Source organism: Aythya fuligula, chromosome 1 (assembly GCF_009819795.1).
Source record: "Aythya fuligula isolate bAytFul2 chromosome 1, bAytFul2.pri, whole genome shotgun sequence".
In the NCBI taxonomy this organism is placed as follows: Eukaryota; Metazoa; Chordata; class Aves; order Anseriformes; family Anatidae; genus Aythya; species Aythya fuligula.
The window spans coordinates 33935643-33962406 of record NC_045559.1 but is presented as its reverse complement, the minus strand read 5'-3'; the positions used below and the strand labels follow the sequence as shown (position 1 = coordinate 33962406).

Here is a 26764-nt window from a genome sequence, read left to right as displayed (position 1 = left end):
TTTGCTTAATATGATATTCTTAGCCTAAATGCCTAAATTCATCTTTGTCAAGTGCAATGTCCAGTGAAGTCCAAATCCAAGGTTTTAGTCCTGAATAGTCCAAGATTATATGTAGCTTGTTATTTTTCATGTTATTAGTTGCCACAGTCTTTCTGGTTTTGACTTCCATAGGCAATCCACATTCTGGAAAGAAATTTCTGTGCAATAGAAAGGTTGTTCCTTGTCTTTACATGATAGGATTATGTTAATTTCTGAAAGTATCTGATCTTATTTCTCTACCTTACATGAAATTTCTTCCTTTCATCTTGCTTCACAATTGTATTGACAATATTCCTTTTTTTTCAGAATTTTTGTATTTAATTGATTTCTCATTCCATTCCAGCCATAAATACAATGATATACCTTTATGTGTCCATAAATCAGTATGCAAATGAGGATTGAACAGGCCTACTGTGCAGGTATGAATAGAACATTGTGGTCATAATTAGCAGTACACCTGCTGAACTTGATGGTTATTTCTTGTGTCATTGCTATATCGTGTCAGAAGAACCCAAAGCTCATTTCATTACCTAAAATTCCTGACAAATATTTGATAGACAGTAGAGAAAAGGGCAAACTCATATGAATTTTATCTCACTCGGCAATTACCATTTTTTTAAAGGGCAGGTTTAATGCACTGAGGAAAATTCTTAAGACAGATTCTACATTTGTGTTCATTACTTAAAAAGGATGTTTGATAGAAGAATTAATTTACATTATTTCAAAAAGTAAAAAGTTTTTGTTCTTAAGTGATAGCCCTTGCATACCATTGCATTTATGTTAATAATAATAATAAAAATTTAACTTTCACAAAACAATTATGAGATGCGTATTGTAATTCTGCAAATTTTTCTAAATATTTAGTCAGCATGTTACTCGCAATTTAAATGTTACTGGCAGTTTAAGCTGTTAATTTTATATACCGATATTCTTGAATTGAGATTACAAAACACATTAAACTTAAAATCTTAAATCTTTGTTACTAATGTAGTCCATTAGGCAAATGAAGGCTAACTGTATACTGGACTGCTTGAGTAACAACCTGGCAGCATCTCAGTGGAAGTGATTATTCCTCTCTGTTCAGCACTTGTGACGCTGAATCTATACTGTGTCCATCAAAAATGATAATGAAAATTGGGCTGAGTCCAGCAAAGGGCCACCCTTGAGGACCATCTAGGAGACTACAGCACTTGAAAACCAGAGGGGTGCCAAAAGAAATGGGCTCATTCAGCCTGAAGACAAGAAGGTAGAAAGGGCTGGAAGGCTACTGTTTTCAGCTGTCTAATGCAGGATTGTGGAGAATGAGGAGTCAGACTCTTCTTGGAAACGCACAGCGAATACACAAGAACCAAGAGACACAAATTACAAAGAGGGAAATTCTGACTGGATATAAGGGGAAAAGAAATCACAGTGATGGTGGTAAAACTGGGGTCCAGAGGGACCTCTGTCCATAAAGATATTGCAGACTTCATTGAGCAAGATCCCATGCAACCTCCTGTAACATAAAGGATGATATTGTTTTGACCTCCAGACTCCCATCCTAAATTCTGCTACAATTCTACGACACACACCAGTGTAAACATCCCTGCATAATCTCCCCACCTCCTTCTCTCAAGGGGATTATCCTTTCTTTTGAGAACACGGAATTGATCTCACCCGAGAAGTGTAAATGTGCTGAGGAAGAGTTATCTGTATTGCATCATATACAAATTGGTTTGCATATTAAAAACAAAATCCTAACTGACCTGCATTGGTACCACATCTTGCTTTCCATAGCACAGTGCATTACTTGCTGCCAAAGACAGCTTCACATTTTGCTGTGGTAAAACAGTGGTGTGTGCATCCTAAACTTATAACGGAAGCTGATATTAACACTGGTGCAGACTCAATGACAGACTTGCTTACTGGGTAACTGCAAAGATATTGATACAAGCCATGTGATGTGGCATATCAAAGCTGTTTTAATTTTTGTACAAAAGAGAAGGCAGTGAGTGAAAAGTAATACATACTGAAGTATGGGGCATTTCCTTTTTTTCTGTGTTTTGACCAAATATTGTCAAATGGAATAGATTAGGGATCGTGCACATGTATGTAGAAGCCTGAATGGTATTGCAGCTTTATTAGTCCTTTATTATCCTTTATTATCACTACTACTGTTTGCATTTCCTCATCGAGGAAATCTTATGCATATCTTATGAACTGCTACTCGTATCAGTTCTGGAATACAGTTTTCAAGCAGTTCCTGCATTATCTGTAATGAAGTGCTATTTCCTGACAAGACTGAAAAAGTCCCAAGAAAAGACAATAATCTTTTATTTGCGAATGTTTTTAGTGCTCCCAGGTCACAATGGATGGGGATATTTCATCAGCATTCTCTAAATACTAATACTAGAAGAAAAGCACACTAATCTGAATGGGCTGGGATGCCTGATCAGCACTCTCAATTTGTGAACAAGGATTAAAATAAATAAATAAATAAATAAGAAAGAAATAAAACAGAGAAAATGAGTCAAAATTAATCAAAAGACAAAAAAAAAAATAGCATGAAAATGGTGGATAAGAAGAGACTTTCTAGAAAATGCAAGGAGTAGGAAAAAAAAAAAAAAAAAAAAAAGGTTGACAAGAAAACTAGGGAAAAAAAACATGTTCTGCACTTGGGAATCAGTGTCCTTCATTCCTTCATTGCAGCTTGAGAAGCCTGGAAGGAAGAGAGTGTGCTGTGCTTTACTCACTAACTTGAAGATATATTATTCTACTCTACAATGCAATGTCAAATGTCTCTTGGAAACCTAAATAGATTATGCCCACTGCTTCATCCCTATCTGCTCTCTGCATTCTCCTTATGATAAGACAGAGATTTATATTCTTATTCTTCTCAGATGGGTGCATCAATCTCTTTTGTCACTTCAACTGTCCAAATAACAAACCTGCATATCACAGAACTGTTTTAAATGTAATGTTGATAGATGTTGTTTGTGTGCACTTGGCATCAACTTAGTCAGTTGCTTACAAACTGCAATCTTCTCAATAAACCCATTTTCTACCTTTTCCACATTCTCACCATCAAGAATGAATAATCATGGAGTCATCATTTGGTACATTTCTAGAAATTCTGTGCTTCCCTGTCACTTGGTAGAGTCACAAAGCTGTTTGAAGCACCCACCATTGCCATTCTTTTTCCTTTTTCAGAAGTCCTGATTTGCATTTTGGGGATAGAAGTGTTGTGAGCATTAAGCCAAGCTGAATTTTTTCAGTGAAACCCCTGGTCTGATAAAGCACTGAAGAGTGTTCTCCTGCCCCCATAACTACTGCTAACTGCCAGCACGAGTGACAGACACCTTTATCTCTTTTTTCAGTTGGAGACTTCTTGCAATACACAGTTTGTACAAGTGGTATTTTATTAGTAATCCTTGTCATTGTAAAGTCACAGGAGGTCTATTGTAATGCATTGGTTATCAGTTTGCTCTTTTCCCTCATGTCCTCACATATTCTTGGAGCAGTGAAGTGGTTAATGTACAAGATATTGAATATCCATGGACTCACTCATCTTATACAACATTATATTCTAAATTTTTGTTTGTTTGTTTTGTTTTTGTTTGTTTGTTTGTTTTGTTTATTTTTTATTATTTTTTATTTTTGGCACTTCTGCTGCAACTATTTCAGTATTATGAGATTAGAGCTCACAGTCATGTGTGATCAGTATATTTATGTAACTTTAAGCCTATAAATTTAATTTAAAAAAAAATAAGCCCATAAATTTCATAAATTATTAAGCCCATACATTTTTCCTTCTTATTCTATTTCATTATCTTAAAGACCAGATTAACTAGTTCAAGGGTTATACAGTTAAAAAATAATAATAACAACAATAAAATAATAATAATAATAATAAACAGTTGATCAAAACTAGCCCTTTTAGACACAGTTTAAAATCTTTTATTTTTTTTTTCCAGGTGTGCACTTCTAATAAAGCAATCAGATTGGTTTTACTACATACTAAATATATCAGTTTTTGAGGAAAATTTTTCAAAATTCAAATATCAAAATTTGAGGAAATGAAGAATATAATGTATATTTGATGTCAGTTTTACAAACGATTGAAGAAATCATTAGTTCCATTACTAGTCCCATTTTACATAGGGGGTTAAATATGATCTGATTTCTTGAGAAATCTAGAAATGCATTCCTGAAATTTGTTTTTTGTTTTGTTTTGTTTCATTTTAAGAAGGTTTCTAAAGGTTTTCATAAAACAGAGGTATTAAATCCCAATGAAATTCAAAATACTTTACAGCTCCATTTTCTCTTTCTTATTCTTCCTCCCTTCCTCCCTTCCTCCCTTCCTCCCTTCCTCCCTTCCTTCCTTCTTTCTTTCTTTCTTTCTTTCTTTCTTTCTTTCTTTCTTTCTTTCTTTCTTTCTTTCTTTCTTTCTTTCTTTCTTTCTTTCTTTCATTGATTTAAAAGAGAATTTAGCAACATATAGGATAAGATACACTTTATTTTGTTACAATTTTGCAGACTGTTATATTGTATTTCTGAAATATTTCAGTTTGATCAAAATTCTGGTCAATATTGCACATTCACTTTTTTTCCTCCTCTTTCTTGATGTATTTACTAACACATAACTGTAATAACAAAATATAAACAGAGAGTTGATTCTAAAGGTTAAATACATTATTATTTAAATAATAACTAGAGTCCCTAATAGAAAGAGATTGCCCCAGCAATTAGTTTTGCAATGTGGCAGAAAACTCACAGAAAAACTCCACCCCCAAATTAAAACTAAAACTAAAACAAACAACAAAAACCATGGAAGATAGAATATTTTTGTCAGTTAAACCAACATTTAGAACGAATAATGGAACAAAACAGTGCCTTCATTAAAAACTGTTCACTGCTCGTCAAATAACTCGAGAGATATGCTTACATCAGATCCTCATCTGGTGTAAATTGTTATGACTTTGTTCCTTCTTGATCATTTGAGCAGGACTGTTCATGTATGTATCATATGTATGTATGTATCCTGAGCCAGGAAAATGCAACATGTATTAACTAGTTAATACATGTTAAATTAAGTTAAAATGAAAATAACATTTTAATAAAAGTTATTTTAATAAATGTTAAATTAATATTTAACTAGTTCATTGAGTCAGTGACCTGATTAATCTTATTCCAGATTTTGTTTTGCCTTTCTTTGATTCAGCTGCAAAGTGAAGGCTTATGCAAGGTGGACTACCTACTATCAATCAAGAAGTTTACATCCTCAGTGACTGCAATTCTTTGAAGTGCTGGGAGAAGCAGAAATATTTATCGTGTTCTCAAGGTGGTTTCTGAACCTTTCAATCTTACATCTAGATCGCAGCCAATGCCTCCTTCTTCAGGCCCTTTGTAGACTGTGAAATCAGCAGTTCAAAAAGACATTGTCAGCACAGGGGAACTGGGACATAATCAATCTTCAGACTGCCGTAGAACCCACTAACAGGTTTTTATTTCTGTAGTCATCCAAAGGATGAGACTACTCGGTAAAATAACTTCACTGTTTCTCTGCCTCTGTCTCTCTTTGTGCCTTATCCCTTTTTCCTCTCTGTGATATTGCTACAAGTTGCACATATTTTCTTTTTAATTCCTTTTGCAAAATATCCATTGCTATTTTTTTACAAGCACATTTTCCAGGGAGATCTCAGCTGCTCATTCACTCCTGAAAGATACACTCAGCATGGTATTCTTAGAAAATAAAAATAAAACCAAAACCTATTATTAGATCTATTTTTGTAGTTTCAGAAGTTCATCCAGAAAAAAAACAGCAACATCCCAGCCACTATTGTTTTCATTAGGTGTATGTGAAATTCAGGGATCATGTTACTGTAGAGCAAAATAAGTTAATATTATCTTCACAGGATAGTGGTGTCTTGATCACTGATAAGTGGAAGCTGGTATTTACTGTGCAGTGTTTTAATTCCCCCTGGCATCTTAATCACTCCTGAATGCTTAATTGGGTTTACAAGTATTGTTCTACTTTTTTTACACACCATACTGTGCTCTCCCATTGTTTTTTGTTGCTTCCAGCCATTTCCCTGAGATCCTGTAATATCCTTGATCTCTTCCAGTCACTTTATTAGGCTCCCCTGGTAGCCATCCTTATAGTGAGCTTTTGACAGCACTCATCAATTCTGGACGTTTCAATTAATTGCACCAGCACCTATCTCCTGGCTGCCTCTGTTAGCCCCTTCCATCAGTGCTTCAAAACCTCCAGCAAAGTGACAGTGTGGGATAGCAACAGCTCAGTGACTTCATCAGAGCAAGAATGTGCTGATAGTCTAAGCAGAAATTTTACTCAGAAATATCTTGCCACCTCCTCCCTCCCCCAAATTCAATTCTCAGGTCTGTTTCTAGGGACTTGTAATAACATAGAAATCAAGAAAGACTGATGAACCAGTCTTTTTGTAGATTCTTCTTGTTTTCCTTCTTGTTAGTGGAGGTATGTCGTTTCCCTCACTGATGAGCTCATGAGGGAGTGACTTTGGAGTCTTTAAATACATTTAGTCCTTTCCAGTTGTCCTCAGTTTGTGCATTTGGGACCAGGTACATTTCTTGTTGCTGTACATGCTTATGTATATGGAAGCCCATGCACGTCTGGTGTGGTTTGCAACTTCTAAAGACATTAAATGAATTGTGCCACCCAATTATTTATGTTTTTTAAATCTATGTAACCATCAAAAGTAATATTTGCATGTTTTTAAGAAAATTTAACTGAGATTGAAGAAAAACTCTTTTCTATAAGCTCTTCCACTGGAGTAAATACTTGTTGGTAAGTGCTTTGCAATTTATATTTATATATTTCCATGTTACTTTAATGCCCTTCCACTTTTAGCCATAATAAAGAATTTGGGATCTGGCCAAGTAAAAATAAAAATTTAATCTACCATTATCCTGCAGCTGTTTAGAACTGATCTTTAAACCAAGGTTTAATGGAAGGTAGTCACCTTTAATTAGAAAAAAAAAAATGTAAACTTTAAAATAATTAAATGTTAGCTTCCTAGTTACTAGGACGCAAAATACTCAACTACTACTTTTTATTTTATTTTTTTATTTTTATTTTTTTTTGAAAGAAAGAATAATCTTATCTCAACTCCAGATCTCTAGATTCTCTTATACTCATTCGTGTTTTCTCATCTTTAACCCACAGGCTGTGTTAACACGGAGTATCACAACCATACTTCTCTTTCTACACTGTTTCTAAAATTGAAACTGGTAGAAATAATAATTCTCAAACTTGAGGTTCAGATGGATGTAGGATTTGATCTCATCTTTACTGCATGTTTTGAAAGCTTTTTTAATAGATGCCATTCTCAGTGTGCTATGAATCAAGTAACATATACGTTTAGGTTAAATCCTATCCAGCCTACATTTCAGTATCATTAAAATCAGTGGAAGCTCTGCAAGTCTGTCTAGGAGGAGAATTAGGGTTTTAAAGAAAACATTTGTTTGCAAATGTGTTGTTGTTGGTGGTGGTTGGTTGGTTGTTTTTTGTTTTTGTTTTTGTTTTTTTTTGTGTGTGTGTTTTGTTTTGTTTTGTTTTCCTAGCAGGCAAAACTATGGGAGGTAATATGATGAAATCAAGTACACTTTGCATTTGAATAAACAACATTTTTGTTATAGTTGTAACAATTCTCCTACTACAAAATATGCCGCATTTCTAAAACAGCAATCTGGTAGACAGTGGAGTTGAGTGCCTTGTATGCAGCATGTAACTTATTGACAGTGAAGGAATGATCCAATTAGTAAGTGATTTATCACAGGTTGCTGCAGGTCTCAGACTGTATATTGAAAATTTATGGGGTAGAAGAGTATTTCATCCACATGCCTTCACCTAACAGGTAATCACCACCTGGAAATGAAAACTATATTTAAAAAAAAAAAAAAAAAACACAGGCAGAATCACAAAGTACTAATTATTTGATTGATTATCATTATCATTGAGAAGCATACCATTACCAGGCAATCATAATTACAATGACGGTAACTGTGTTGCTTTGTTGCTATGTTTAAAATTAATTAATATTTTATTGTCAACAAAAAAACATGGAAAGACTTAACATTTCCAGCTTAGACACCTCTTTGGTGTTTCAACACACTTTACCATAAATCAACAGGTAGTCCTACTGGCCTTTATAGTAACAGAAAGGGTCACCTTCTTCTGTGCTTCTAGCTAACAACTTTCACCAAATTTCTAAAAATGCTAGAGCAGTTTGGTCTTGTTTTTCTGAATAACAACAGAACTAATAGATTTTGAATTTATTCAGACTGCCTAGGTAGTGGTGTCATAAACTGAAAACGGAACAGAAAAAACAAACAAACAAACATTTTTCATGTTGATGGTATATTGACCTTGTTTCACTTTTCATCTTTTGCTTATTTTTAGAGTGAGCAAGTCAAGGTAATTCTTCTGGAGTTCTCAGAATTTATTATACATAGGCAAATTATTTCATGATTTTGTGATCAGCTAGAAACCACGCCAGAGGCATTTAGCCCATTTTTATCCATCATCACAACAAAATAATCAGGATTCAATTCTGACTTTTCTTATAATTTAATAGTGATATCAGAACAGAATTATTTTAGTCCCAAACAAAATATTCAGACTTCCCCCTTTTTTTGTAGAATATTAGAAATGCACAGATTGATTCAGGTGACTTTAAGATTCTCCCTAGGAAGACATTTGGATGCTTTCCCCAAACTTATGTGATATTGGCAGATGAATTTGCCACTGTACAGGTTTTTAAACACTTAAGTGTTTAAGTTACAGTTACCGTCTCAAGACAGTAGCAAATTCCATACTGGAAATTAATGACTTTGTAGACCTGTAGACCAGGTAAAACCTGGTTTAGAGGTAAAAAAACACCTTGTTATGATAATATTTCAAGCAGAAACAGAGAAATATTATCATTATTTCCTCACTGAAAGGGTATTTTCCCCTTTATTTTTTACACTATTTGTTTTTCTTGTGCATTTTTGAATGGGAAAATTTTTCACATAACAGAAAGGCTACATATCCTAAGGTGCTAAACTCCCTGAAGACCTAAAGTAGAATAAAGGTTTTCAGAACAGAATCTGTAGTGCGAACTTCTGCAGTCAGTACAGGTAGGCAGTCAACATAACTCCAAGGTGTTACTATTTGTTTGTTTTATTTTTTCTTGTAGGATTTTTTTTAATATATATATTTTTTAAACAATTCATATAATATACTTCCTTGATTATTTTCTCTGTCTTTAAGTTACTAAAATTTGTAAAATATATATATATATTTTAAATTGGAAATGTATTTTTTTCTTATGATTATTCATCCCATGATGGCTTGGTTCATAAAAGTAAATGCCCTTGAACAGAAATGGGTTTGCTATATTTCTTTCTGTAGACTAGGGGACAGTTTATGCTGAAATGAAAGAAGAAATCTGGAATATTGCCCTTAAAGGATTAGAGCACAGTGTGTTTCAAGAGCATGCTATATAATACAACATTTAATAAACATGCAAATCGAGTTGGTTTTTTTGTTTGTTTGTTTTTGTTTGTTTTTTTTTTTTTGCCTGATTAGTGTACATATTCCTATGATAACAAAATAATTTAATAGTTTTTTATATATTCTCAAATGTGGATCTTTCAATCTGAACAGTATTTGTAGAGAAATGTGGCTTTCATCTTCCACCCCAACTTCAGAGAAAAGGTACTCCTGTTATCCTACTAATACCAATAAAAAAAAAAAGTGTATTCCTTCCCCCCTCAAAAAAAAAAAAAAAAAAGCAAGAATCCTAGTAAAATAATTTAAAATAAAATATTTAAAACCATGCAGGATGCAGTGCGAAAATCCAGCAATGAAAACAGCATCCTTTTAGATACTGTATTAGGTGATAGCACTAATCATTTAATGCATAAATCTAGAAAAGACCAGTGCAATCTGCTTTACCTAGGCTACATAAATGCTGATGTTACATTTGAAGGCAAGATTTCTCATCTGAATTTAAATAATAATAATATATATATATATATATAAAATTATATTATATTATATAAATATTCACAATTTTGCAGACAGAATCCTAACGGTGCAGATAAGGGAAAACAGTTGAACCACTACACATAAACTCAGGTATGGCAAGATCTCATTTTGAAAGCTTTCAGAGGTACTGACCTTTTCCTTCACTGAACAGGAAACCAAGGCATATCTTTTAAGAGTATTTCTTTAGTAGACACCTGAAACCGGAGTCAATTACATACCTAAACCAGAAAAATGGGGTTTCTTCCTTGATGCGTCTTTGAGTTGGACAGCCTTTAACAGATACTGCTCTCTAGAACAAACTTCTCCACCTTGCAAACGCAAGTTAATTCTTTGTTTGCATAGGTGTAAGATTATTAATTGTACCAAAATACATACATAATGCATATGTAAAAAGCTTCTGTCTGGAAAAAAAATTTCTTAAAATATGACTCAACCAACCACCATCATCTCCTCAAATGAAAAGACTATAAAAAAGAAAGGATTACCATATGCCAGCTAGGGCAAATAATCACAAACTAAGGAAAAGTGAGTTCAGGACGATTTTGTTTGTTTGTTCTACCTTAGGCTAGGCCAGTCTCTCTTCATTTAATCCAGATCTCCTCTGGTAATCAGAGGTATTTTGAGTTCTGACAGAGACAGAAGAATGAGTTCCACGGGTACTGGGTTTGCATGGCAAGGTTTTGGTAGCAGGGGGCTGCAGTGGTGGCCTTTGTGAGAAGACTCCAGAAACTACCCCTTTTTAGGTAAGGGCCAGTTTCAGCCAGCTCCAAAGGGACCCACTGCTGGCCAGAGCTGAGCCAGTGAGCAATGCTGGTTGGGCCTCTGTGAGACCATCTTTAAGAAAGGGATAAAAGCACCTGTTTCACAACAGCAGCTGGGACAGTGAGGAGTGAGAATCAGCCCTGCAGTCCCCAAGGCCAGTGCAGCAGGAGGTGCTCCAGGCATGCAGCAGAAGTTCCACTGCGGCCTGTGGAGAGACACCTGGTGGAGCAGGCTGTCCCCTGCAGCCCATGGGTCCCACATGGAGCAGATCACGCTGCAGCCCGTGGAGGAGCCCCTGCAGGAGCAGGCCCCAGGCCAGAGCTGCAGCCTGTGGAAATGAGCCCACACAGGAGCAGGAGGTCTGGGGGGAGCTGCCATCTGTGGGGGACCCATGCTCAAGCAGTTTGCTCCTGGGGGATGGACCCCACGGTATGGAGCCATATGGGAGCAGTTCTTGAAGAGCTGCTGCCTATAGGAAGCCCCCACAGGATCAGTTTGGGAAGAATGGCATTCTGTGGGGGGGACCCACAGGGAGCAGGGGCAGAGAGTGACCATAAGAGACAGTGTTCTGTGGATTCAGAACAAAAAGATGAAGCCTTCTTCGCAAGCTGAAAGGTAAATATTAAAAGAATTTCATCCAAGGGTTCTGGGCAACAAAAACCAGGACTATCCTGCATCAGCTGGGCTGGAAAAATCTTAAGGTCACCTCAGACAAAAGAAGCTGTAATAGCTTCTGGTGTTTGTTCATCTGTTTTCCCTTATTTTTGCAAAGAGATCTATGAAGGCTTTGGATTAATATATATAAAAAAAATGTTCAGTTGTTTTTAAACTTCCTGTTTAAAGTCTTCACTTTCTACCTCTATCCTAATACAGGAAACATGTCCAGGAATATTCTGGGCACAAAGACCAGCTGGCATAAAACAGCCTATGTTTATGCAAGACTTGCACTTTCCTAAGAGGACATGGCAAAACCACCTTTTGAGAATGTTTCTAAAGGACTTTGTAAGTGCTGAATCATCAAAGATCTGTCTGGGAGAGTGCTACTTGGCCTGAGCCCCAAACATGCCAGAGACTATTCTCACAGCTCAGTGGAACAGGCTTGCAGGTTCCAGTGGCAGGTAACATCCCTAAGCACTCTTCAGTTTCCTTGGCTATCACACGTAGGTCTTCATCCAGTGTGCTGAGAGCAATTGTCCTCTCTAAGCTAATGCTTAGGAAAAAAAAAAATCACAGCAATTTGTGCATGCTTATACATAGGCTCTTGCCACTTTCTATACTGGGTTAAGATTTTGGAGTTCCAACTTTTCTTTTGTAAAAGACTGCAATATGATCCTGAGTATGAGGGACCACTTTTTATGTCTATTGCAAAAATACGCAGGTCTATTGAAACTTCAAGTCGCAATGCTTCTAGCTGTTTGGTTTGGGAACGTAGTTATCTGATTAAATGTTTACCTTTTGTTTTGTTTTGTTTTGTTTCATTTAATAATGGTATGTATATGCATTTATTAGCAGATGTGTTTTTGCATATGCAAAAATAAAGTAAGACTGTAATCACTCTCTTTTCATCATACCACAAGCATGAGGTATTGCCTTTACCTAAATATGACACTCTCAAACATGTCCCCCTACATCTAAATCTATACACCTTATGTCTCCATTCAAACTCCTGGTTTTTCTGCAATGCTTGAGTCCTAACTGGATACATTCACATCCAAGGAGGTTTTGCATAGTGTAGTTATCCTACATAACATGCAATTTGCAAGTACTACAGGAAATAAGTAATAAAAAGGGAGGAGATTAACATCTTGAACTCCAACTTATTTAAAAAAAAAAAAAAAAAAGCATAATAGCACATTTAGTATTAAGATCTCTTCTACATTCAGATTAATAAACTATGAAGTCAAACTTCATATTGGATTTCTTTTGGCTTATGTGCCAAGCAGCCTCAGCTTTCAGACCTGATTAGAATAAGCATCAAAACAAACAATATTTAATTATTTAATAAATATCTGGCTTTCTTGATTATACTGATAGTCATGAATGAGGAAAAATATAAATAAACTTATTTTCATTATGAACAGAATTGTTTTAAAGAGAATGGTTTCCATGAATCATCAGAGAAACTTTAGCTCTTATGCCAGAATTATTCAGCATGAGACTGGCTAAGATTTTTTTTCCATTAAAGAGGTGGTGCAAAATGTTTTTAAAACTATCACTTTGGCATAATTAAATGGAACATTGGAGTCACTTCATAATGTCACTTTGCAAGCCTTCTCTAATAGAGCTTCCTCTCTAGTTCCAAAATGGTCAATTAGGTAAGAGTGACAGCTGTTGTTGGCAGCTGCTAGTGTCAAACTGGTCATAGAAATACTGATTTTTCTTTAAAAAAACAAAACAAAACAAAACTTTCAAATTGTGTGATATGAAAGATTCAACAACTCATCCTGAAGTGGTGTATCAGGGTATCTTGACATACATGTAAGGTACGCAGATACATTTCAGTGATTAAAGGCATGCAATGATTTCAAAGCCAGCTGTATGTTCAATATCCCTGTAGGCAGTGAAAGGCTGTGCCTGTAATTCTTTCATGATGGGATCCCAGTGTTTAGCTTGCTTTGAGGCCATGTGTCAGTTCACAACTTTCCAAGTCCTCTGCCAAACCCTTCCAGGCTGAGCAGTCACCCTGCTAGAGAATTTCATGAGTGTACCCAGTTGATTTTATTCATATCAGTAAAAGAAATTATCAAATAACTATTCCCCACCCCACCCCAAGAAGTGACACAACATGTTTCACCTGTGTAATTGATTTCTCCTCATCTAAATGTCCACAACCATTCCACCAATGGGGAACAGCCCACTCAATTTCCTGGGCTACAGTTGGGAAACAAGGCATGGCAGAGCACCAATTGTCACATACTAGCAGAATGCCAAGGAGAGAGTTTATGGGACTGCTGTGATCAGCTTAAATTGTGTGTTTTCTACTTTGATGCCTGGTAAAGACATAACTACCATGTATATCCTGAAAATCGTGTGAAAGAAGACAATTAAAAGCAGGACTAAGGGACTTTTTACTTGCTGCGAGCTAAGGAGGACTTAAGTCATCATTTAAAGCACAATATGGTTTTATCTGGAAATAATATGAGGAGAAATTATTGGCTATAAAGCATATGAGATGAAATTGCAGGCTATGATCCTGCCATGGGCCTAAATGTTGTGTTCTTTTTCACAGGATCATAGCAGTTAGCATATGAATAAAATATAGATTCCCAATATGCATAGTATATCGATTTATCAAGATTTATTAAGATGGACTCTCTTGTGTTGGGTGCTATCTTAGTATTTGAACCAATCTCTCTCTTGGTTCTCATTCACCCTAGAAGGTAATTCCAGAAGTCACAATCACATCTTAATTATTCTAAATCCTTCCTGTTGTCCATTTATTTATTTATTTATTTATTTTGTTTTCAGGCACAAGAGGCAAGTACATTAAATTAATTGAACTCTTCAAATAGATTGGATTCAAATGTCCATACTGCATTTTGTGTATTTTGCAACTGCACTTCTCTGCTGGTGTTACAGCAAGGTAGAAACAAATAAAGCTAGGTAACACCATCTTACCCTTTTAATCCTTTAGCGTCTAGCTTACAGAAATAAAACATTGATAAAATAAAGACAACTGTACCTTGGAGAGCTTCTTAATAACATGTCAAGAAATTGCGGTAAAGAATATTAAACATATTTCCTGGGATTTTAAGATTAAATAGACTTTTTTTTTTTCTGAGTATTGCAAATAACATTGTAGATGAAATTATTTATAAGAACATAAGAAAGTAAAAAGTATAATAGCGGATGAGGTCAAAGATTAATTTGAATTATTATGTCCAATAATAATGTATGAGAATGACCAGTGTTTAAAGAACTTAGGAGGAGAAGAAAGCACTGGTGTTTATCCCAAGTATTTCTGCTGTTATAGGCAAAATTGGTTTGTTATACAAAAATAACTGTTCTATTTATATGTTAGTTTCTAATTTCTTAGAAGACAGCATGGAAACAGAAAAAGGACTGCATCTAGGTTAGGATCACATATGGTTCATGTATATGCTGTCTGGTTAGGCCAACAGTTCGGGGTGATGCTCCAGCTTCTGTTTATGGTTTGTTTTATTTAGTGTATTTTTTCCAAGTAACTTTTAGGTGATGCCAGTACAAGAAGGACAAGATATTCAGCAGAAGAACCTTTTTCATGTTGTCGTTGTGGTTCGGAGATCCAGTCTCAAAAATGATGGGCTCTTTGGGTGAGAGCAATAGCAGCAGTACTTTTTTCTTTGTAAGTTCAGCACATCTCAGTTTTGTTTGTCTGTTTGTTGTTTTGTTTTGTTTAGTATTACAAGCAACTTAAACATTTTAAAAAAAGCCAAAGAACTTCAACAGTTTAAAATACCCAAAAAATGTTTTTGACATGTTTTAACATTTAATTTTCATCCAGAAATAACCAGGAATTCATTTTCTGCCTTGAAGCTGCATTTTTCAATGAATAAATGACTCTTATGCCACTGTAGCCACCATTTAACTTTTTTTTTTTATATATTTTTTTTTCTGTGCTTAAAGAAATTAATACTATTTGGAAGGCCTACATAATGATAACTGATGTGTGGCAGAGAAACTACTGTTTACTCATAAGTAAAATAATTACATTACTTCCTAAGACTGGTAGGCATTGATTTATAATTTATCAAAATCTTCACTTTATCAACTTCTACTTTATCACAGGTCTTCCAACAGATAAAGGAAATCATGAGCTGGTAGTCTTATTATCTATCATTTATAAGGGCAATGTAAGGCAAACAAGGATGCAAATTCCAGTAGAAAAAGGGGATCATCTCACAGGTAACTGACCACACAGACTGCTTGCTGAACATTTCATACTCAGACAATGAAAAATTCAGAATAAACAGAGATGATTTGGAGGGGAAAAAAAAAAAAAAAAAGGAAAAAAAAAAAAGGAAAAAAAAGAAAAACATGATCAAAAGAATAAGTTTGGCAAATATGTGGATTGCCTTTCAGTTTATTTATAGACCTTGGGTTACTGAGGAACTTAATTAATAATGTATAAAGACAGTTCTGTCATGATAGTCTAAAGAACCTATTACTCAGTTCCATTAGATTTTAAAAATATGTTTATGTCTGTCTTCCTTTAGTGCTTTAAGGATTAAGAATTGATTCTACTTTTTTAATGCAAATGGTTCTTTTGCAATTATTGTATTTTAGCCTGTATGACCTTCGTAATATTTTAAATTATATGACTCCTTTTCTTTTGAAAACAACTCAATTTTACATGTGGGAGTTGAACAAAAGGGAAATTATCTAGCTTTTCCATTGACAATATTGTATTTTAATTTTTCTTCAGCTTTAAAGTTCATTGCATGCTTACACCTATGAGCACTTAATATTGTCTTGACAAATTTGTTTTTACATTTTTATTTTTACATTTATTTTTACATATTTACAGAGTCCAAGGAACTCTGGTAGAGAAGACCACAATGGTAGGTCTGCCATCATAGACCTTTTAAATAGAAAAAGGTACCCCATAAAATGGGAGAACTTGCATCTATCTGAAATTTGCACGTCCTGTTACTGTCAAATTGTTGTTTTTTTGAAGAAGGAAACTCTCACAATCTTTTTACTGCTTCATCTTAACGTCTGCTTATACTCTTAGTATTTTTTTCATAGTATCAATGTGTCCATTAGCTAAATTCGTCTTCTTTCTTCAGAACAGAAGAGTAGAGGTTTTTCTTGATTTTCATATTTGTGGCAGAGATCTTTTGTGCAAGAATCAACAGTGCAAAACAAGGAGGGGACAGGTAGGTGTAGTGGGTTTACGTGACAAGGTTTTGGTAGCAGGGGGCCATAGGGGTGGTTTCTGTGAGGATCTAGAAGCTGCCCCATGTTTGGGAAGGGCCCCATTGTTGACTCGAGCTGAGCCAATAAGAGATGTTGTTTTGCGCCTCTGTGAGAGCATATTTAAGACAGGGACAAAAACACTGCACCACACAGCAGCTGGGAGCGTGAAAGGAGTGAGGAACGGCCTTGCAGGCGCCAAGGTCAGTAAAGAAGGAGGGGGAGAGGTGCTCCAGGCGCCGGAGCAGAAGTCCCCTGCGGCCTGTGGTGAGGACCATGGTGAAGCAGGATGTTCCCCTGCAGCCCATGGAGTACCACGGTGGAGCAGGGTTCCACGCTGCAGCTCATGGAGGAGACCACGGCGGAGCAAGTGGCCCTGCATCAATGGAGGCTGCCGCCTGTGGAAGACCCCTGCCGGAGCAGATTCCAGGCTGGACCTGTAGCCCGTGGAGAGGAGCCCACGCAGGAGCAGGTGACCTGGCAGGAGCTGCTGCCCTTGGGGGACCCCGGTTGGAGCAGTTTTCTCCTGAGGGATGGACCCCGTGGTACGGACCCATATCTGGAGCAGTTCTGGAAGAGCTGCTGCCTGTGGGAAGCCCACGCCGGATCAGTTCATCAAGGACTGTATCCCATGGGTGGGACCCCAGAGCACAGGGGACAAGAGTGACTGAGAAGGAGCGGCAGAGAAGTGGTATAGACTGACCATAACCCCCATTCCCCCGTTCCCCTGCGCTGCTCGGGGGGAGGAGGTGGAAGAGGGTGGATGGGGGGGGGGAAAGGTGCTTTTGGTTTCTTTCCTTTGTTTCTCACTTCTCTAGCTTGTTAGTAATAGGCAATAAATCTTACTATCTCCTTATGCCGAGTCTGTTTTGCCCGTTACAATAATTACTGAGTGATTTTCTCGTCCTTATCTCAACCTTTGAGCCCTTTTCGCATATTTTCTCCTCATTCCTCTTTGAGGAGGGGGAGTGAGAGAGCGGCTGTGGTGGAGCTCGGCTGCCCACTCGAGCGGAACCATGACAGTAGGATCTTCTGTTGAGTTGTGAACTGAAAGTATGGACTTCAGAGGAAGGCTTGCACTCCATTGCTGTCTCCCAGCTAAAAGTGATCATTGTCATCTAGTTTCTTGGAAAGGCAGAAACACTTATATTTTCTTCTGCTAACCATTTTGCTACATGGGAGCAGTCACGTCTCCCTATTTAGGGAAAGAAATTTTTTCCCCACACAAACACTTGGAAATAACAGAGCTGTCATGTACATATTTTATCTGCATTAAGTTCTGTGCACTAAATTTGTTTGAATCTGAAGACAATTTAGGGTTAAAGTATTTTACAAAACCCAAAACAGTTATCATTATGTGCTGCTCATTACAAGCTCATTCTCCTAGCACCACTGGTAGCCTGAGGATGGCAATCTATAGCTTTTCATAATTGTCTGTTTATAGCTGGGCTGAAAGTCATTTTCTCATGGTGTAATTTATAGGCAGTGGCAGGCTCCCCTTTTCCCTGCTTTGAGCAACAGTGCCAACAGCAATATGCCAATCCTTATGCAACAGTCTTTCTGGCTGGAATGTGCTTGTGTTGAAACCATCACAGGAACAAAGCTTCACTGCCAAATCTTTATCATGTAGCTTCAGCAGATTCTCTCCTGTGAAGAAATAAATCCCTGGGGTGTGTTTGTCAGTGGGGGAGAGGAAACAAATAAATAAATAAGATCTGTGTGCTTGTTTAAATAATTTCTCATATCCATAGAAGCAAGCAATGCAACCTGGCACACAGCAAAGATGTCTTTTTCATTGGAAAGTTTATTTTGGTTCACAAGATGAGGGTGGGGAAATTTGAGTATACATATATAAATATATCTCAAGTCTATTTCTAGCACAGCCCAGTGAACTCATTTTTGGGAATAATGTTAAAGGTCTCTTAGAGATTAATGCACCTAAGACTTTTTTATTTTATTTTGATATTATGGATCATTCCAAATAAAAGTATTTTACAATAATATTATCTGAGGTCTAGGCAAGGAGTCTACCCAGTAGACTCCATAGATGTGCTTCAGTTCAGTGGATGCTGGACTGACAGTCCAACAGCACATGAACAGTTTCTCATGTTCTTTCCATTAAATTTATTGTGGAATATTTGCAGTCCTCTGGGTACTCCTTGAAAAGCAGAAAACTCAAGAAGATACAGTGACAGTGAGGTAGGGCAGAGAGGAGGTGGGATGGAGCAGAACAAGATGAAGGTCTAGCAAGAGTGCAAAAGAAGCACCATTATAATCCTTTATTTCTGATACTCCTCCCACTCATGGTTTCGTTGTTGTTTATGAAGCTGTGAATTTCTGTTTTCCATTTGCTTCTCTGTATTGCACTGAGAGAATAAAAGTTAACAGATAGATACTTCCTTCTCACAGACCTACGGACAATTTATTGCAAGCTGGCTATTCAAATCAAGTGTGTTACAGTGTCTTTGACTGGAAATGAAGGACTGAATGGTCCAGAGGCACAGGGAGCACAGACACTCCCAAGACCACCTGCAATATCTGTTTACTTTCACATTGTAGCGCTGCAACTTGAAACTGTTGTATGGGGCAATAAGAATATGCACCAGGAGACGTGGGAGGTTTTGTCCATTCATACTGCCCTTCTGTACTGCTTAGGCCCTGCGTAAAGTACACTGGCAGAGATATTGTGCTGTCTTATAGTTCATATATAGCTCAGCAGCAATGGGTGCTTTCATCTGGATCTTGTCCAGAAGGAGACAGGCAGCCTGTCCCAGCACTGGAGATGCATACATGTTAAGATGCAGCAGTGTGTTAACAAGCATCAGCTGCAATTGCTGTTCTATGAAAGGTTTAAAAATGTGAATGCTGCTGGTTCTTGGCATCGCTCTCTGTGATTACTGCCTGAAAATTTTACCTACTGTCTTGTTCCTCTGCAATCATTACATGTTACATTTTACTGGGGAGTGGCCATGGTGGACATTGCCAGAGCTAATTAAAATGTGGGATTAACCTGGATACTAAATTCTCTTTGTTATGGCATTAATTCATTGGCCATTTCAAGATTTCCAGATGCAGGCAAAACAATTTTTTTTCTTCCTATCTAGACTGCCTAATTATTAACAATGCAGAGAACACAAGTTGACTGTAGCTATCAGAAGAAACAGCAAAACAAGCTTTGCATCAGTGATACTGATGTAAGGGTACGAACACCAGCTGACAAATGGGAGGTGACAAAAAGGTTTGAACCAGCCAGCCTTTGGCTGATGCTCTTTGCCAGTTTGCAGCAAGCCTCTATTTCATTTGGAGGCCAAGGCTTGTGTCATCTGTGAATGATGATGTCTCTGTGCAATATTTCTCTGTCGTGGTTTGTAACCTCCAGCATTTATATGACTTACTGAGTTCCTGCAGGCACAAAAGTAGTAATTCATAAAAAATGTGAATTGTAAGCAATAGTAAACTTCACAATAATATTGCCATTATAATTGAATAATAATCTGGAAGAAAAAAAAAATATGCGTTCTAGAGTCTCTGATGTAAATTTGCATGAAACGCCTTACATAAATTACATACTCTCTCAGCTCTGAGCAACATGTCAAGCCACTATTTATGCTGTTAATACTGAATATTTATAAAGAACTGTTTAATTTCAAAATTATGTACAAAGAATAACTATTTAAGTTGACATAGCAAGAAGTATCTTATATTTTTGCAAAATTTTACTTATGTTTCTGGGAAAGCTGACTGTCTGTGCTCTCAGCTGACATGAGGGTAACTCTGTTGGATGTCCACATAAATAAATACCATATAAATAACTGTCCATACAAAAAAAAAAAAAAAAGAAAAGTCCTCACTAGGAAACAGAGAATCTGGAAAACTGGTCTGTGGCTATGTTACCAGAAATTCCTGTACAGGTAGATTCCTGGTGCAGAGAGCATCTCCAGCATGTTAAATATCTGTGATGAGCTTGAGGGAGTGAATTTTCATTTGTTCAATGATGAACAAAAGCTCATGATTGCATACAAAAGACAGGTGTTTTATATATGAGCAAAGGTCTCTACATTCTGTTTTTGGAACTCTCATGTGGCCCTATGCTATTTTTTTCTGCCAGCAGATTTAATGCTATACATTTCATTGCCTCAGATCTGAAGATTTTGAAGTATTTTATTTTCACACGTTAAGCTATCTTCCTTTTTAAAACATGCAAATAATTCATCATTTAGGTGACACAATGAGGGTATCAGTAGTGACATAAAGACACTGCGCAAATATGAGCAAAGGTTTATCAAAGTGTGGAAATGTCAGCTGTGCTTGGTTGGAGTGCTAGACAGACCTTTTTTTTTAAAAAAAAAAAAAAAAAAAAGACAAGACTTTAGTGTTTTTTTTCTCTGTGTATTCTTTACAAGTAGGAAGACTGTATGAGGAACAGGTGCTGTTATGATGTGCACCTGGGGAGAAAATGTGAGTCGACAAATAACCAATTTCATTTCTATTTTAATTTATAATAGATGACACCAACAACCCACGGCTACTCCTTTTGTGCTAACAATTATTCATCTGAATGACTTTTGTGAACATACAGAACAATCTGCAGAAGAACAATGAAATCTAAATGCATACAGGTATAAATTAGGATTTTTTCATAAATGAAAACTCACTTAGAAAATTGTTTCATTTCATTTGTTTCTAGAGAATATTTTATCTTTCCTGTTTCACCTTGTCCTGTTTTTACATTCCCTGATGTATTTCCCTCCTGTAGCTATCTCTACTTCTGTTTGTAACAAAGCCGTGTATTGCAACCTGTCTTTAATTCTTGGTTTGCACAGTTCTGAGTTAAATAAGGGTATGCGGTAGTTAAGCTTGTGGACACCTATTCAAAGGTCAGAAAGTCAAGTACCTCTGGTCATCTGATTTGGAGTTATACTTTCTGAGATGCTTAGTTCTGCAGCCTAGTTCTAGTGAGGCCAAACAAATAATTGCACAGGTTAATCCGAACATTAAGATTTCTATTACATGTGCTAAAACATGCCTCTGTGCTCCTGGAAAAATAATATACTACATAAAGGTAAGACTAAACCCTACTAAACACTTCAATATGGTAATACAGCAGTGAAATATGTTTCATCTCACCCTGAAAGATAATTACTAATAGGGATTGAAATAGGGTGATCCCCAATTAAACCAACAGAAATTGTTTGCATGAAACTCCAGGTTCAAGACAGAGGTTGAATTTAGTGGCACTGAAGTATTTATTCAGCACAAGAGCTGATGCCTTTCTTCACAGCTTGTTTCACTGCAGTTCTTGGAAGCAGCATGTGCCTTCTCCCCTGCCTGGCTGCACTGAACAAAACTTCAGCAGCATAGCCCAACTCTCCACCCAGCAAGAAATGAGTCCAAAGATTCCCACACCTCCAGAATGGGAATATGCGATAAGTCTTCTGCCTCTTACATCTGATTTTGTTTGTTTGTTTGATTGATTGATTGATTTGTTTGTTTGTTTGTTTTTAATTTTCATTATGCATTTTTACTGGGTTCTATGGCTAAAAATCGATAGAGTTTAGACCATGATATTTTAAGTGAAATTTATCATGCATTTTTAATCTTAAAACAATGATTATAGAATTGGCATCAATCTAACTATTTACATTTAAGAAATAGAATTGCAAATGGATTCAAATGAAACAAAGCAAAATATAGTGGGAAAAATGGGTTTACATACCTAATACTCAATTAACAATTATGTGAGTAACGCAGCCCACATGTGTGCTCAACTGACTCATAGTAAGTGATCTGTAAACAACATTTACTCTCACTTATATGTCTCTTCTTACTGGAGAAAATGCTATTCGTGCAATAAGATAGCTAACTGTTCTGCAAATACTGATTCAGAGATGCCAATGAAACAGGGAGTGGCTGATTTGTTAAGTCTTGTTTGGCTTAGGTTTTCTCTTGAAGCAAGTATTTTCTGTTTAGCCTGCCTTGCTCAATGGTCCCAAAATCTTCACCTCAAATATTGATCATTGTCAGTTCCTTGGTGAAAAGAAAAAGTCACATTGCAGCTAAATTCAACTCCTGTTTGTATTACTGGTAGCTTTACAGTTTCTGAAACTTAAGCTGAGACTGAGATGTATATTCCATCAGTTATATTGTGCAGACAATGATATATATTGGTAGACAAGACAGTAAAGCACAACTTTCTCCTCTGGTAACCGTATGAGTCATCTCAGTTTATTGTTTCTTTCATGATAGCCAAGTGAAATAGCATTAGGGTTAGCTTTGTCTTGAAAGCTAGGATACAAATCCATCTGGATTCAGTTGTTTATAAATCTAGTAAGCAGGAACAGCTTTGAGAAAAAGAGCCAGGTTCCTACTGTCAACATTTTGTGATCCATCTACCATGAGCAAAGCCCAAGCTGATACAATCTATTACTGTTTGTAATGCAGCCTGCATTGTCTAAGAAAAAAAAAAAAAAAAAAAAAAAGTCACAAATTACTTTGTTTGATGTGCTTTCTTAAAAATACTTTTTCTGTCCTAAGATAGATTGGCAAGGGATAATATAGGACAAGGATTGTTTGTATTGCTTTGCTTTAATATTATACTTGGTCTCTAGAAACAGAGGAGCATGTGGCTGTAGTGGAATATGTGCATACGTCATCAAAGACTAATCTCACTCCCCCTCAGGTCAGGAGACACATCTTGAATGTCATCAACAGGAAATGAATCAGATGCCATGTGCACTGTAAAGAAATAGAAGAAAATAGACCATTAGAAAATTGTTGCCTTCTGAATTTATATTACCAGCCTGGTGTGGCTCCACTTGGCAGGGGAGGAGGAGAGGAGGCACGCAAGAAGGGAAGGGCACAAGAAACAGGACCAAAATCAGGAAATAAAAAATAAAAATAAAAAGTTTAATGTAAAATAAATCTCTCCACCCAAAAGAAAAGAAAAAAAATTAGAAAAAATATTGAGCTTATTGCTAGGAATCGCTAAGTGTACTGAAAGAACTCCAGGGCATCCAGCACATATTGGAAAAAAGTCCTGAGCATCTCATAAAGGTTCTGATACAGGTTAGATAAGTGGACAGCAAGGTGGATTGAAAACCAGCTTAACAAATGGGTTAAAAATGGTTGTGAGCACTGCACAAAGTGCAGTTGGAGACAAGTCCCTAATGGTGTACAGCAAGGGTTGAGAATGGTGTTGGTACTGTTTAACCTCTTCATTAGTGAGCTGGATGATGGGAAAGAGAACACACTCTCAGCAAGTTTGCAGATGATGTGAAACTAAGGAGTGACAGACACACCGTATGTGTGTGCTGCCATCCAGAGGGAGATGGAAAAGCTGGAGAACTGGGCAAACAGGACAAGGGAAACTAGCAAGTTCTGTACCTCTGCAGAAATAACCGCAGGCACCAGCGCAAGCTGGGGTATGATCATCTGGAAAGCAGGTTGGCAGAGAGCTCAAACTGTAAAGGTCATTCTGACCATGCCCTCAACTACTCTGGTTCTATCTTCTCTTAGCCAGCATAAACCCCAGAACAACGAGCTGATGTACTGATCCAGATCAAAAGAAAACATATTTTTAATGGTTATTTTTGTTCTAGATCCAGCTCTTTACCTATCCACACAAAAAACAGTAGAAGGGGAAGATCTCTGATAGACAAGTGGAATAAAATGGCAGCAGGTGGGATAAGAAACTTATGCTGCATCTGAGTGACTATGTAATTATAGCTTGAATGTGCATGCCAATTGTCACAGAAAGTGTTATTTTTTACACAAATCATAATATGAAATTGTCTTTTGCTCAGAATTCTTGACAATGATTCTTACTGTAGTACTTCAGTTTTATTTTTTTCACTAAAAATGATTGAAAATCTCTAGTTTTTCTAAGACAGAAAGACAAAAGGAAAAAGTAAAATGTGTTCAACAGTAAAATGTGCAGCCCTATAGACTGGAGACTATTTATTTAGATTTTAAAAAGTTAGCCAAGGGTCAGAGATATTTGACTTTTTGTCTCAGATTCTTCACAGACTTTTTTGCATGATTTGAGGCCTTGTGGTTTTAGAAAGGATTTATCTCACTTAGATTTTGTTGTTTAAAAGTTTCCCAGTTCCAAATTTGGCTTCTGAAGCTTCTGTATCAATGGCTTTTCAGCAGGTGCTGCAGTATCATCACTGGAAGAAATCTCTCATTCTTACAACACACGAAATCCCCTGAAGTATATTCTCTAGCCACATTTCTTCCATGAAATGGTTTACTGTAGAGTTATACAACCTGCATTAGCAAAAGGAGGAAAGACAGCCTGGAGTATTCAGCAAAATAAAGCTCTTGAACACATTTCTTGTAAGGTACCTAGAAGTGCTATTTATATATTTATAGAGTTGTATTTGCTATTAATGAAACTCAAGCTACTAATTTGAATGAATAGGTACTGTTTGGGAGTCTGAATTTAAGTGAAATGAGTAGTGGTTTTTGTTTATTCCTACCTCATATAACAGTCTGCAAGTTATGGTATGACCATTTTTACCGAAAAACATCACAACTTAACTGGCTAATTTTGTAAGGATAACTATACTAAACATTGTGAGCTGAGTAAGGGATCCATTGGAATGGAGTAGTAGGTCTTAAATCTGTCGGTGCTGTTTAGACAAAGTGGAAGTCTAAAATTGTAGTCAAAAGGTATTTTCCAGCAATCTTAAGACTATTGCAAATTTATATTTCAGTCATGGTAGTCAAACGTATTTCTATTTTAAAATCAGTTGTGAAGTACTCCAAATAATGTAACATTATAAATGGTGTGCAAACAAATCTGTAAGTTTGTTTTTCTAATAGATCAAATTTTATTTCCAAAAAGTCACTTTTATGATCACAAGCATTTTACATAAGTAGTAAATAATTCTTTCCTGCCAGCTGAGAGCATTGGCAGTTGAAGGAATATTTTGTTTTATTTTTCCTACTTTACATCTTGATTTTTCAGGTGAGTAACTTACAAAGAAAGGCCAAAGATGCATATGACTATAAAGTATTTTAATGATCAACAGCAAAAAAAGCAACATTTCAAAAAAGAGGTAGCAGGCTTTAACATCTCAACAGTCTGTGGGTAAGTACTGACATCAAATTACTCTAGAAGGAAATCATATAATTTCTGTTTGGGTTTAAAAAAATGCTGAAGAAAAATGAGTAGAAAGACTCAGGACACCTTGGTATAAGCATTACTTTAACCTTCTTGAGCTCAGAACAACACCATTGAAATAATTCCGGCAAATACAATTGGAGCTTCTAGGCATGTGTCAAATAAATAATCATATGTGTGATATCAACAGATATGAATAATTTCAATCTGGACAGACTTTGGAAACCTAGCCACGACTTTGTGCATTCCCTGATTTCCTTGCCATGATGGCCATGCACATAGCAGGAAGAACAATACTTAAACCAAGAGAATCAGATGACACATCCAGATTGAGACAGCAAAGTTGGAGTGTTTAGACTTAGGAGAATTTAAGTGAATTTAGGGAGTGACTGAGTTTCCTATGACATAAGCAACTTGAGAATTCTCTGGAATTCCATTGTTACCTAAAATGTGCTAGGACTGAAAATCACAGTGCCTGAAATCATGTCCTCCTTCACAGCACACCTAGTTGGAGAAAACCTGGGCTGTGTTCCTATCTGAGTATAGCTCCTCAAAGTAGAAAATAATGCTAGGTATGACAATTAGGAGATAACTAATTATACATTCACACACACACACACACACACATATATATATATCGACAGCATCTGATTTATCAGTAGATATTAATATTTCTAGCAGCACCTATCTTTCAATCAGGCCAAAATTTAAAACCCAGAATATTAACTACCATATGTTATCCTATATTTTATCCTGCCTATAATAAATTTTCTTATGTTATTGCCTCCTAAAAGCATCATCATATTAAGGATGGGAAAGAGAATAACTTCATGGATAGGTTTGGAGCTCCAAGACTTTCTACTCTATGTGGTTTAATTGCTTTTTGAGAA

General features: G+C 36.4%; 1 long non-coding RNA gene across 1 annotated transcript in view; it reads left to right on the top strand.

Moving 5' to 3' along the window:
- Positions 1-22182, top strand: part of LOC116502137 — a 31206-nt gene extending 9024 nt beyond the window's left edge. Inside the window, exons 2-3 of the long non-coding RNA XR_004254540.1 lie at positions 21253-21366; positions 22029-22182. This is a non-coding gene — a long non-coding RNA (uncharacterized LOC116502137). The remainder of the gene's footprint in view (positions 1-21252; positions 21367-22028) is intronic.
- Positions 22183-26764: the final 4582 nt, after the last annotated feature.